The following is a 1,243-nucleotide window of genomic DNA, read 5'->3' as shown; positions in this document are numbered from 1 at the left end:
GAGGAAGAAAAAACAATCAAAAGTGTGAAGGGAGGGATACTCCTAGGAGGGAAAGTGGATGGGGGTAGGGGGAGAGGAGAACATGATCTGGTATTGGGTGAGGGAAAAGGCTGAAGCCCTGAGGGCAAGCAGAAAGAATGGAAACAGGCAACCTCTGGAGGTAGGAGGTTGAGGGGACCCTTCAGAATGCACAAGAGACCTGGGAGGTGAGAGACTCTCAAGACTCAAAGTAGGAACCTTAGATGAAATGCCTGACAGTAGGAGAGGGAACTTATAGAGCCCACCTCCAGTAGGAAGACAGAGTATCAAGTGAGGGATGGGGTTGCCATCCCACAGTCAAGACTCTGACCCATCTTTGTTTCTGTCTGAAAGAACTGCAGGGATGAAAATGGAGAGAATAAGGTCCAGAGAATGGCCCAACATGGGATCCAGCTAAATGGAGGTCCCAAGGCCTGGCACTATTACTGAGGCTATGGAGAGCTCACAAAAAGGGACCTATCATGACTATGCTCTGAAAGACCCAACAAGCAGCTGAAAGAGTCAGCTGCAAATATTTGCACCCAACCAATGGACAGAAGAAGCTGACCTCTGTGGTTGAATTAGGGAAAGGCTGGAAGAAGCTGAGGAGGACGGACACCCTGTAGGAGGACCAGCAGTCTCAATTAACCTGGACCTCCGAGATCTCTCAAACACTTGACTACCAACCAGGCAGCATACACCAGCTGATATGAAGCCCCCAACACACATACAGCAGAAGACTGTTGGGTCTGGGTTCAGCCAGAGAAGATGCACTTAACCCTCAAGAGACTAGAGGCCCCAGGAAGCTTAGAGCTCTGGTTGGGTGGGGGTGTGGGAGGGGACATCCTCATGGAGATAGGTGCATGTAGGGTTGAGGTATGAAATGTGGAATAGTCAGAGGGTGGACAAGCAAACAAACAAATAAATAATCAAATATATATAATGTCTCATGTTTGTAATCCTAGAACATACAAGTCTGAAGGAGAACCATTGTAATGGGTTCATAGCCAGTCTGTACTACAATATGAAACTCTGTCTCAACAAACACATGTAGAGACATAGGTTTACCATACATTTGAATGTTTCTTGATTGTATGAAATTGGTCATTGAATTTAACTTAAATTTTAAGGTAGGCTTATAGCTGGCATTATTTATTATTACAGGGTCCTAGCTTTCATAACTCAAATATTTATTACCCTGTGTGTGTGTGTGTGTGTGTGTGTG

Source organism: Mastomys coucha, chromosome X, assembly GCF_008632895.1.
Source record: "Mastomys coucha isolate ucsf_1 chromosome X, UCSF_Mcou_1, whole genome shotgun sequence".
Classification (NCBI taxonomy): domain Eukaryota; kingdom Metazoa; phylum Chordata; class Mammalia; order Rodentia; family Muridae; genus Mastomys; species Mastomys coucha.
This window is presented reverse-complemented; position numbering follows the sequence as displayed.